Here is a 13,441-nt window from a genome sequence, read left to right as displayed (position 1 = left end):
AGTTAAAAAGGGCCGGTATATATACTGCCAGACTAATGTGGGAAATGGGGAGCAGGTGAGCAGGTGGGCAGGGATTACTACAGGAGGAAGTGACTGGATGTGGTCAGGTGACTGGGGTGGGTGGAAAAGTCTGATCTCATGGACAAGCAGATTAATATGCAATGAAGGGGACCTGAGGATGTGGAAATGTGGCTGAAAGGAGGGACAGAGAGGCAGAATGGGCAAGAATAAACACAACTGAGGCAGACATTGTGACAATTTTATATACTGTAACAAGAAAGACATTCACAACATACCATCAACATTTTTTATTACTCACTGCAAGACACAGTAACATTAATATACTGATGTTGAAGGAATGATCTTCAGTGGGTGAAACCCTGACAGTCGTGTTTTCAGTCGTGTAGCTGCTCCACTCAGGCCACAGGAAGTCCTCAGTTAATGGCTGCCCTCCTTCCCCGTCGGTGAAATCAATGGGGTCGGTCCCCAGTGTTCTGCTGCATCTATCGACTGTTCTAACCTCTTAATGGAGACGAGAGGGAGGAGGAGCACTTATCGAGCTATTTGGAGGTGTTATTTTGATTTAGGAGCTGATCCCCACCTCCTCCAACAAACCTTCAGCACACGGTTCTCACAGATGATCTTCAGAGGAATTACTGTACAACAAAGCAAAACAGTACACCTGAGCCTGAGTAGAGATACATCATTTTACTTTTAGGTTAATGCGTTATCCACTGAAGTCACATGCATTGCTATACATATGTTTATTGGGACAAGAGAAATATGTAAAACCTGAGAAATATATATTTTTTACACAACATAAACATGAAACATTTTAAAGACCAATGAATCAAATGTTAATAGTCGTACAAAATGAATCATAATAGTTATTTCAGATCATTTCTTTTCAATTTTTTTAAATAAATCAAAAACTGCTGTAGATATCATTCACACATATTCACCATATGACCATGTAGCTGAAATAAATAGATTAATGACAGCCACATACAACACAAGAAATAGTCCAACCCTGCTAAACTATCCCCTTTAAAGTTTATGAAGAATACCTGATCATCTCCTTCCTATGTAGTTTAACCTCCATGCCCATCTTTAAAGTCATTTTGTATGGGTTCCTGCACTGTGAAGAGCCGTATTAGTGAAGTGAAATTCAGACCACATTCTCTCTCCTAACATCACTGACGTCAAACAACTCTGCAGGAGCTCTGAAAAGCCCAAGGTGACACAGAGATCAGTGTGTGATTGATGCACAACTTCTGGATCAGGGGATATTAAAAACATGCTCTCTGTCCATGTGTTGTGTGTGTGTGTGTGTGTGTGTGTGTGTGTGTGTGTGTGTGTGTGTGTGTGTGTGTGTGTTATTGTGACTCTTGTCCCGGCTCAGCCCATTGCTTTTGTTAATTTGACAGGCTCAATAAATGCGTCACCAGTCACCCCTAAATGGTATTTTCTCACAGTCAACCAGCCAGAACCGTCATCCCGTCCCGGTGCAAGTGAGGGAGGTGACCCACAACCCTTTGTGACAATCAATCCGCCTATTTCACAAAACCTGCCACTTCCCCACAGAAAAGGTAAATAAAAAATAAAAAGTCAAGGTAACAGCAGCCTCTGTATCTGCGTAATTGATGCAAGTCTACGTGCAGAAACACGTCATCCGGCAACTCTTTAAATGTTCTCTTGGGTTTAAAGTTTTCATTTGCATCATGTATATAAATATAGCATGTGCGTCTGACAGCATGGATGCTAAATTGAGAGAATGCGTGTGCATATGTTCAGCATCTTAAATGGCTGTTCAAATGTGGGAGGGGGGCAGGTGCTGCTACAGTCTCAAGGGAGCGGAGGGAGTGTGTGTGAGAGGAGTGGAAGTGGATGCCAAAATCACTCTTTAATGACTCGGGGGCTGCGCTCATGTTGTGCTCGGGCCCCCGAGAGCCTATGCTGCTCATAAATAAGGTCCTGATTTGCACAATGTGCCTCCAGCACCTCTGTGCGATTCACAGGATAATAATGAGAAAGTATATATCTTCAGATAGGACATCGACTTAAGATCAAGCAGGAGACGTAACATCAGTTATGACTGAATTAATGATAGGAATTATTCTCCTCATAGTATCATAATCAAAGCATTTACTGCTGCATCACTCTGTCTTTTTCCAAACCGCATACATTATTGAACATTTTCTGAGTCACTCATTAGCATTTTTGGGAGTTGCTTCATTAAAATAACTGCAAACAGAGAAATGTATTTGTTTTGGGTAACTTCATGCAGCCTCTCCTGCTTTCTGCAGTCACATACATCCACACGTGAGCTGTCCATGGTGCTCTAATGAAGGATCACTGCGTCCCACGAGCCGTGGGCGTGTTCACCGAGCCGTACATAGATATGCAGCATACAGCATGGTATCATGGCATTCAAGACCTTAAATGATCCTGATCTATACGTCGCACTTCTACAAGAATGCTGGATAACGACCCACCCACAACAGGCTCTGGATTGGCGCCGGTTGGCTCAGGATACAGCAGCAGGATCCTCCTCCTGCACGAGTCAGGAAGCATGATTGGTTGCACATGAAAGCCTTTAGCACCATCACCACAGCTGGTATATATTTAGCTGGTCCTCGCCATCACCACCCCCCCCCCCCCCCACTCCTCATACGCATCCTCCTACCACCTTGTCAGGAAGTGCGTCATCGACTTGTCGAGGGGGAGCCTCTGGGGCGAGGCACTCCAATATTACAAAGTCAGAAACTCTCCTTCATCAGGCCTTCTTCAAGATCACACACACTGACACACACATGCAAAGAAAGACACTTCTCTGTGTGATGCAAGATTATGTGACTTGAGCTAAGATAGAAATAGAAATGTGTACAGTTCACATGCAGACACAATAATAATCTTTCTTCTTTGTCTTCTCTTTTTTTCCACCTTCAATGCTGTACCAGTTTTAAAATGGAGCGATTCCAAGAGGAGATAGACAGAAAAAGAAACAAAAAGAACAGTTTTCCTTCAACAGGATGAATCCCCACTGCCGTCCCGAAATACTATGTATGGGATTTGATCACAAATTCCTCCATTATCCAGAGTAAAACATCTATTTGATATCTTGGAGGGGTGCAGGGAAGAATTGTGCTAATGAGGCACTTTCATAGTACACTCACAGGTCTGTCTTTCAGCGAAGCTCTAAGAAAAAAACAACCTGTTATAAATTTACCTTTTCATGTATCTCAGGGTTCTAAATAGAGACTAATTTATTGGATTGTTTTTAGTTCGTACACAAACAAAAATTACTTTTGCTTTATTTTCTCTTCTGGAGAAAAAATGTCTGTTTGATAGTTAGATATTTGGATGAAGACAAAAAAAAAAAAAAAAGCAGAGTTTTGCAGCACATGTCGATGCTAGATAGATGATAAGAACATCAGGAACATGGGGAGGAAGGAGAGGGAGGCATTTAATGCAGCTAAGGCACCTGGATTGAAGTGTGTGTGTGTGTGTCTGTGTGCATGGACATGCATTTGTGTATGCCAATAGCTCCTTATTCAGGCTCACCTCTTTATGCCCATCACCAGATGGGAGCTGTGTGTGTGTGTGTGTGTGTGTGTGTGTGTGTGTGTGTGTGTGTGTGTGTGTGCGCATGTGTCTGGTTAGGAGGGGGGTATTTCCCTAAACCCAAGCATCAGGCCTCCTTTTGTCCTCTTGCCTGTCACCGATGGCTTCACAGTGGGGTGACAGACACACTCCAAATCTCATTAAAAAGTGAGAGATGGGGGGAGGGCTTTCATGTCTAATGGAACTGGAGGAAACATCCAACTTGATGCAAGCAATGTTGTGTTTTATGAGCATCTAAAATACCACAGTCATCATTACATCAACCTTTTGTTATTGCTTTTGTGTGGCTTTTTGACGACATTGTCGCAGCATTTCTAATCCTTTGACGCTTTATTGATTTGATGGACAATAGGTGTCCATCTGATTTCATTAGGTACAGTGATGTGACACATCTGATAGAGGTCTCAAAGCGGAGGGATAACACGAGGACGATGCTATCACCGTCTGCCCCTTTGTTCTGCGTTTAGAGAGACGGCTCAGCACACACTCCTCCCTGCCAGAGCTGAACAAGATGAATCAATCTTCGAAAACTTGGACTCACTTGTGTTAGATAAAAGCAACCCTGACAAAAAAAACACATGTTAAACAATCTTAAAAACAGTCCTTTTATCATCTCATGTTAAACCATTTGTCGTAATTGCCAGTGTGAATGGCACAATAACAAGCCCCTTTTTAAACCTTGCAATTTACCCATTAGGGTTGGAAATTGCTTTGCAATTGCAAGCAATTACTCCCCATCCACTGCAGCAAACACACACGAAAGCACCTCAATTGAAAATAAAAGAAGCTGAATCCAAGCAGTCGCTCATTTAACCTTTGTTAGTGACTTCCTGCAGCCATTTTAAATGAGAACTTAATGTTTGCATTGAGCAAATGGATTTTGTTTGGTGTCATTGCGGTGATAAAATATTGATGTGCGGTGCCTTTAAGAGCCGAGCCTGAGAGAGGAGACACCTTGGGATGAGTGCGTGTGTGAGCGAGAGTGGACAGACAATAAACAAATAGCATAGAACACACAGGGGACACATGTCTCTGACATTTGCTTTGGAATTACTTTTATATCATAACTGGTAAAATTACCAAGACATACATTATAAATGTTATTGTTATTTTTGACTGTGTTTTTAATTGAGTGTGGTGAAGTACTGCAAAATGAACCAATAAATCCAGTTGAATTTGTTTTCCTTTGCATTATTGGCATTACACTTCAATATCTAACTGTGTCCTGCACCCTCTATTTGTCTCGCTGTCACACAATCATACATACACAGACATATTTCCCGACCTCTGTAAATATTAAAAAAAAATGCTAAATGGTCACATTTTTCAAAGTCAGATATTATTGACTGTTAGAGAATTGGCAGTATTATTTCAGCCAGATGTTGATAGTTCTGTTAGATTTTAAAACAACCACCAAGCTGCACCTCCTGTGAGCTCTAGATTGAGACAATATCACTCGTACGACTATAACGCCTTTGACAGACTGAAGCTAAGTGAAGGCTACAGAAAAGAGTCAGATGGAAAGGATAAGATAATGCCATGATCTTTCTTTCATATCAGCTTCCTTTGTTATCTGCTCTTTTCTTTTGCTCTCTCTCCCTCCCTCTTCCTCCCTCTGTCACTGCTGCATGGTGACTCAGACACTGCAGAGATGCTACAACTGAATGGTATATCGGATGAGTCACACACCGATCTGCCACTGTCCATCTCTGAAAAGTTTTTTTTTCCGACACACACAAGTGCACAGACGCTGCACAACGCTGTAACCTCTTAAAAGACTGTATATCCACTCAAAACCCTAGCAGATTTGGCTCTCCAGTCAGTGAGCTGCCATGATCGACGTATGATCTTATTTTTAAACTCTCCTCTGCACCTTCCCTCCTGACTTAACAAACAAGCTGATTCTAATGGTGTTCCCTTCACACCGCCCTGACCACTGCTGCACAATAAACGTGTACACACACAGTAAATCTGTCAATCCACTGCTCCGCAGAGGGCCAAGGTTTTTCTTCATTCCCTCGCTCTCTCTGTCCATCTGTCAGTCTTTCTCCCTTCTGCTCAAACGGAGAGTTTTATACCACTTACACACACACACACACACACACACACACAAACAAACAAACGTAAACACATGCAAAGTCTTTGTTTCAGGGGTTTCAACAAGTCGGTCAAGCACAACAACTCACACAAGCTACATTTACTCAAGCACTGTACAGCTTTGAGCAACTTCACTTGAGTATTTACATTTGAGGCTACTACATACTACTTCTTGACTCATTTCAGAGGGATTTTTGTATAAATTAAAATACTTGGGTGGTCTACCCAACAGTTTATAAAGCAGGTAAAATGAGCAATCAACTTAAACTTCAACACTAGAGGGGAACATTTTACTTGAAGCCCCCCTGATTAGCACTTACATGCAGTGAATAAACATGGAATAAATGGTTTAACACACTATAATCTTGAGCTCTTGTCTTCTTCTTCTCTCCAGAACCATATGATGCCATGAAGACGAACACACACAGACCTTAACCTTTGATACTTTAAGTACATTGTACTGTATTGTTGCCAGTACTTCTAAACTTTTACTTAAAACCACAGGGCTTTTACTTGTGATGAAGTGATTCTGCATTTGGTGTCTCCTCTTATAGGTTACAGACTTTACACATTAAAGTCTGTAATCACATCTACAGTACTACTGCACATGTGATAAGGAGTTGTATAGAGCCTTTGGCGACTCCAGACAGAGCTGCACGAATTCTGATAAAGTGAGGTCACTTGAGTCAGCGTCATTTAGGTCTGAAGACTACAAGTTGTAAAATAAAGCTAGTAGTAGTTAGAAAGAAGTGAGCTTATCAGACCTCCGTCTCAACTCTGCTTGAGGCTAGCAGCTTGAGGCTACATTAGCCGCTTCTAGCATGACACAACCAAATCTCTTGCCAGGTTTGGACAAGGAAGAAGATTGCACGGAATAAAAAAGACAATATCTCTTGCTATGCTGCATCACTTTTTTTTCAGACTCGCAAATGTCTAACAGGAGTGCAATGCTTAATTGGTTGAGTAAATTATCTCAATACTTTTCCCACCACTGTCTGCAAGTATACCTGAATAAATAGAGCCGTAGACGGAAAGGGGAAGAGATCTTAGAAGTTCAGTTTGTCCACAAGCATGACGTCGGATGATAGATGTATACAGGAGCAGTCATTTCATCAAGGGGGTTTCAGGCTGGAGTGGCTCTGTGATGTTGGTATTAGATCCATGTGCGACAAAGGAAATTAAATGAATAAAATCACAACATTCAAAGAAACTTAAAATCTTAAACATTATTCCTGTTTTTAATCCTTTCTCAGTGGTGAAAGGCGTGGTAGTAATATGTGTGTGCCTCTGCATCAGTGTGGGCAGTTGTGTGCATGCTCTGTTGATTAATGTGCGTCAACATGTATTTGTGTATGTCCTTGCCTATTTTTTTTTTTTTTTTCTCCCACTGTGTCTTTTGTCCATGTTTCTAAAACTGAGATGAGTTGCCATGGAGACTGGGTTACTTGTGTAAAAAGGAAGTGGCAAAAGAGAGAAATGTGGGGAACACGAGGTCAGGCGCGTCACACTCGCGGGGGTTAGACAAACGCAGCCCCACACACTCTTGTTCGATGAGTTTGATGCTGAAAGAGTGAGTCTGAAGTGTGTGTGTGTTGCACAAACGTGTGTGTGTCTGTGTGTGTGTGTGTGTGTGTGTGTGTGTGTGTGTGTGTGTGTGTGTCAAGGTTAAGGTTCTCTCCACAGTGCAGTACATTCATATTTCTTCTTTTTTCATTATTTTTTCACACAGAGATATAGACACAAAGACAGACTGTCACCCACCATCCTTCTGTTGTTCGTGTTGCAAATGAATGAAAACATTAACCCAGAATTGTGCTCAAATATGCTGATAAACCTTTGTTCATAATCACACAGGGAGTGAGGGTGTGATCCTTCACGTGTTGACAGGGGTTAAGCGACTGGCCAGTGATAATACAGCTGTTTCAGGCACTCCATCACTTGATAATTACATTACACTGGTACTCCACTGCTTCCACTCGCTCCCGGTAATCTTGTTAGAATCCCGGTGATTGGAATCTCAGTGACAGAGAGGCGGATGACAGCGAGGCAGCAGCCATGGAGCTGAACCCTCTCCACTTCTGACAGAAGGTTTTAAAGTGCATTAAGCTTTTGTCGAGTAACCATGGAGCTGCATAGGCATACAGGTACTGAAATGCACTTTTAAATGCAGGTATTCCTTCTTTGGCATCAAAGATCTGTCCATTTGATGTTTGCAGTCTTAGGATGAAGTGAAAGACCTGCAATGTTGGATTGATTTTTGTCCTTCTTCCTCTTTTTTTTTTTTTTTTTACTTAAAAGCAGATACATGAAAACACTACACAATGAATGCTCCCCACTCCATTAAAAGTAAAGATGGCTCCCCTTTTTTCCTTTTTAGTCGAGCATCAAGGGCTTTTGATTGAGTTGCCATGCTGCCCTCTGGTGGCCATTTCTTTACACTCCCTAGAAACCATTCAGCTGTATCAGGATAGTGCATGTTCTTGTGTTTTATGTGGTGTAGAGAACTGCTAAAATACAAAACATTCACATAAATGAATCAGTTTGTATGTGTATTTATTCCCACATTGCTGCTGTAGACTTGAAGGTAAAGTGCAGTCATTTCCTGGACCTGATTCCAGACTGGCTCCACATCCAGACACTCAGTGTGACAGGTTGTTTAATTAAAGTAAAGGTCTGCCCTGCAGCTACTGACCCCCTGGCCTGCCAGCCTCAGTCGAGGTAACCAGTATGCATTTGTCATGTGCACGACTGGCTGACATATTATTTATTAGTCATTTATATGAATGCCTCACAGCCACACACCCACCGACAGGCGGACAGAGAGAAAGGTTTCTGGTGCTCTGTAGGGATAATCAGTGGTAATTAAGACAATGTGATGACATGATATCAATCACAATAAATTCCTTTGAGATGAATAAAGGCAGGGTGGAGTATTCCCTCACTCTCCATAATATGATGATGGGAGAATATTTGATAAGATACAAAGTACAGAGAAATTTCAAGGAACTCCATTTCCAGCTTTGAATGCATTTAAAATGCATTTCTTGAAGGAGTGTTACTGATGGTTTTGCAAATAATTGACAAAAATGTGAATGTTTTTGTTAAAAAAAAGTCAACGTGGTTTCACGAGATAAGTGCCATGTAAAGGAATAGTCTAGTTTCCAGACTAAATCACCACCCACATCTCTGATCTGTTCAGTGATACAAATAGAAGTGACTTCCAATTAAATAGAGTGAAAAAAGTTAACCGAAATCCAGTCTAACTTTTAACCCCCAGTCTGAAAATGGCTCTTATCTGAAGTCCAGTAATGCACGTCCATAAAGGTGGTGGAATCAAAAGAGGCACATTTAAATAAAAAAAGTGGTGAAACTTAATGCAGCAAAGGTCAATTCTTAGTAAAAGTCAACCTCCAAAATCACTAGATCACTACAGATGATACTATCTGCTGTTTTGACTGGCTGGGTAGTCCTCCATGATTAGTAACCCGATCTTTGTAAAACTGGTGGAATTTAAAAATAAGCATTAATCAAGAACTATCACATGAAAAATGCTCTAAAATGTTCACATCTGTGCTGAAAGTCCACTTGAAAAACTGTCAATGTGAAAATCAACATGTGCTATAAGTTCACAATAAGGTTACACTTTTTTCTAAGAGGCAACAACAGCGCATTTGAAACCTGAATATAAGAATGGATGCATGCACATATCTGGCAAACATCACCTCAAGAAAATAAATAATCAATTACATGAACGCAGCTCATTCCAACTCACAATGAGATCTGCTTTAATCTGACAGAGTGATAAAACACTTGTGAGTCCCTAATAAGTGTGTCCCCATCTGATGGGCCCCGGGTCCTCTTGACCCAGGGGACCAATTTGAGTGGTACACAGCACATGGTGCCCTGCGCTGAATTATCGACCCCCAACACCACCACCGCCACCATTGCAGACGGGACAAGAGGGAGGCGGATTAAGGTTCAGTTGTCTTGGCAACCTGAGATGCCATCTGTCATGTGTGTGCTGATGCACATCGTGTAGCTGAGACGTTGTTTTAATTTAATCATTTTTCTCTCTGCCAGACAGACCTCCTGTTAAAATACATAGAACTCATGTCAGCATGTATTTAACGAGCAGGGCCGAGTTATAAGATTGGTTTTCATTGAAAATACAACTGTGGTGTTTAGCAACATGAATGCATGAGGCAAAGGATACTCTAAGGAATCTAATGAAAAGAAACGTGCTCTGTAGCATTTAACAAAGGTTACCACTGTCAAAGAGATAACAGTTTTGATTTGGTTTGCTGGTTTGTTTGTCAGCAGGATTATGGAAAAACTACAGGCCCGATTTTCTTTTTTTTACTTTGGGCAACTGTGTAGCATGGGCCAAGGAAGAACCCATACAATGTTGGTGGCAATTGGCCTTGGTAGAGGTCTGTGCTCTCCGAGTGCCTAGTTAGTGTGTTTGTTGTGGACTATTTTCAGTATGAGTGCTGTGTTTTAAATGTACAGAGAAACAGCTCTATTAGGCTTTGGCTACAACAAATTACTATACTATTAAAAGTATTTATATTCCAGCCTTGTGAACTGTGTACCCGACTATGTTATCTGGCTTCCCTTTACAGTCCAGGCTGTGTTCCAGATGCTGAGCGACTATTTATTAACTCTGTGGGTGCTTCTGAGTCATTATTAAATTGGTTTAACGGGTCTTTAAAACATCATCAGTCTGTCCGCTATACCATACCTGCTCAAAGACAAACTGCCTCTGTAACAGAGACAGGATGTGATTCACTCAGTTGAGCACTCACTGTATTAGAAGCTTCTGTACAGCAAGAAGTCCCTCCCTACACACACACACACACACACACACACACGCACACACTATTCACAATAGCATGAATGAATGCTAACCAGTGCAAATAAGCATGAGGGCAGCAGTGAAGTGCACTGATGTAGGAAGAGGGGAGGGTCTGATAGATGTAGTGACACAAAGGCGTAGTCCCTGGGGAGAGGGCTGCAAATGAACCAGCAGCCACAACACTACACAACACACACACACACACACACACACACACACACACAGTGCTGCTTTCTTATTAAAAAAACTAAACAAAAAAACTGTCCTTTTGTGGAAGTATAATATAAACCCAGTAATAATCAAAATGTTCATGAGCAAGACATAGCTCAAGAGATATTAGTTTTTAATATTGATAATGAGCCATTTTATCTCAATACGATATTGTAACAAGATCGATTTGAAAGTGCGTTGCTCTCTATGTGGAAGGAATGCAGCCTGTTTAAGAAGTACATTAGTTTACAAATAAGCATATTTTTAAGATAAATGTCAGAAATGATCTAATACTGTGGGTGTATATTTCTGAATCTGAAAGAAAGCTGTAACTTCGGCTGTTATGACTCGGCATAAAGCATCTGTGCATTACCAGCTGTGCAATCAATAGTGGTACAATTAATTTCAGTTATGACTGAGAATGCCACTGGGGCTTGAGATGCAGAGAGTATGTAACCTATTTGTGTAGCCTATTTGGCTTAGTAACTATACATATAACAGTCTGCAGAGCTTGAAATTGAAAGCCACTATGTGCAGGATTTGAAAATGTCTTTCTTTGGCTCCATCCGATGGTAGTGTCATCAATGGAGATGTAGCCGCAGTCAACGATGCATGCTGCTACATCCCCTCCCCATCAGAATCATTTCAGAGATCCTACGATCATGAGTTTTTTCCACATCATAACTTTATGGAACTTTTTCTTTTTGTTTATCTGTAAGTAGCTGCACAGCCTGTAGGGGGCACACGTAGGGTTCTTGTATGTGACAAGTGTGTTTTTGTCTCTTTGTAAAGGTCAACTGAGAGTTCAGTCAGAAGAGAGAATGTTTGATAAACAGGGGCCTTCAAATTAAAAGTAATTCCTGAAAGTAATTGTATGCTGCTATTTTATTTCCCTAATCTAGTCAATTGTGTGAACATATTCAAACACATTAACAAAAACTATAGACACAAGTAATTAGATAATGATAATTAAAAAATAATTGTATTGTGATTTACTTTCACTCTAGCCTATTGGAGGAGTCAGGCAAGGCCTGTTTTCGATGAATGGTGAAACGATGGACATTGCCTCTTTTGAATCTTCAAACTCAAGAACAAATAGTTCCCGAGGAAAGTTTTACTGGTCTCGTTTTTTTAATGTGTGACATGAAACTTAATGGAATTAAAATATTCCTATCTTCTATTTTGAATTTGTTAAATGAAAGTGTATTGTTGTAGACCTACTGTAGGCTATTTTATGTGTACGTTGTAGGAAAACAACAACATAATGCAACACAAAACCTTTTTAACCTATTTAAAGTGGTGCACCTCACCCCTATATTTAAAAAGTGTGCCAAAAGTATTACACTTCAGATTAGGCTATATAATGTTCCTTTAAAAAAAAAAGTAAACTCTTAACAATTAAAGCACCATCTAACACAGCCAGAGATCTGGAGAGAGACATCACACATTACAGTGTATACGTGTTTTGATGTAGGCTACTGCTTGTAATTATTGTTCCTACTATATGGACCGCTTAATTGGATCTGCGTTGCTATGTAAACCAAGTTTGCTTCCTGTTAGCTGCCGAGAGACATCAGCAAAAAAAAATAAAAACATACCAATAAACTTTAATTTGGGACAATGTTTTTTTTTACTAGAATCAGACTCATATAATACTTGGGATAAAGTTTTCTTCTCAAACCAAACAAACGATGTGTTGGTTCTTTTGTTCACTCTAACGTGTCTTCAGAAGTCTACCTTGTAAGTTGACACCACATACTTGCAGACGTGCACAGCAGAGTGTGTTGTAGAAGTGACGGCAGCCTCCACCTTGTTACAGTGTTGCCTGCTTACATGTGGCGAACCTAAGGGAGATGAACATCTGGCTGAAAGTGATGTGTGCACGTGTGTGAGAGGAAAACTGCGGCGGACGAGATACAAGGAAACTTTCATGAAGAAGGAAACCTTCTGAAGAATCCTGCTGTTACTGTTAGCGAGTAGTAAGTATATTTTTGCATACTATGTATGTTTTAATTTGTATTACAGTTAAAAAAGCAATGTTATGATTCTTATTTATTTCAACGTTTGAAATGTTATGTTGATAGTGTTTGAAAGTAGGTCAGCTGCTCTAATTTAACGTTTTTGTTTAAGCCTAATGTCAAATGTATTTATCTGTGGATAACACAGCAGTTTCAGATTTAAATATGAATATTTCAAATGATAAAAAACTGGTCACATAAAGTTAGTTCTTGTTGTTTTTGCGTAATTTAATGTCAAGACTATACATTTTAAAGTTTACTGAATGTTTTCTTTTCTTTCTTTTTTTTTGTTTTTTGCAGTTCACTTTTTCTAGAATAATCTGTTTAATAAAAAATGAATTGCCATGTATTCAGAAGAGAACATGTGTTTGAATGTGAGTTTTAAAAATGAGTTATCTCTTAAGCGCTCAGTCTATCAACGCAGAAATGAGTCCTCCAACATGTTCATGACGTCTGAACATGGTCTCGGTAGTCAGAACTCCCTCAATGAACCGACTGTTCAGAGGAGATCATTGTTTATTTCATTTTCCATACACTAAAACAATCAATCAGAAATACTATTTTTTTGGTGCCAAAATTGTACTTTATTGTGTTTTACTGGAGCTGGAGTACAATAATACTCCACTGCTCCGGGTGC

The sequence above is a fragment of the Anarhichas minor genome, unplaced genomic scaffold (genome assembly GCF_050575085.1).
Source record: "Anarhichas minor isolate MPS153535 unplaced genomic scaffold, ASM5057508v1 ptg000042l, whole genome shotgun sequence".
NCBI classification, from domain to species: Eukaryota; Metazoa; Chordata; class Actinopteri; order Perciformes; family Anarhichadidae; genus Anarhichas; species Anarhichas minor.
This window is presented reverse-complemented; position numbering follows the sequence as displayed.